The sequence below is a fragment of the Nestor notabilis genome, unplaced genomic scaffold (assembly GCF_000696875.1).
Source record: "Nestor notabilis isolate BGI_N333 unplaced genomic scaffold, ASM69687v1 scaffold24409, whole genome shotgun sequence".
Classification (NCBI taxonomy): domain Eukaryota; kingdom Metazoa; phylum Chordata; class Aves; order Psittaciformes; family Psittacidae; genus Nestor; species Nestor notabilis.
The window spans coordinates 1-257 of NW_009942731.1; positions in this window are offsets into that span (position 1 = coordinate 1).

A 257-nucleotide genomic window follows, 5' to 3' on the forward strand; every position below is an offset into this window, starting at 1 on the left:
TGTTTCCCCTATCCTCTGTTGTGATGTCTGTCTTGAAGCCCCCACAGACACATTTCCCCTCTCCAGGGCAACATATGCATGTATAGGGACATAGTGGCTTAGGGGAAGTGTTTGGTGAATGAGGAAGTTGGAAAAAGCTTTGTTAAGTTTCTTCAACATGCAGCTGAAGAGTCTCTGTAAATATTTAGATCCAGAGTGGTTTTAATCCAAATACATTAGATTCTAACTCTTTCTACCTGATATCTTGCCTAATTCAC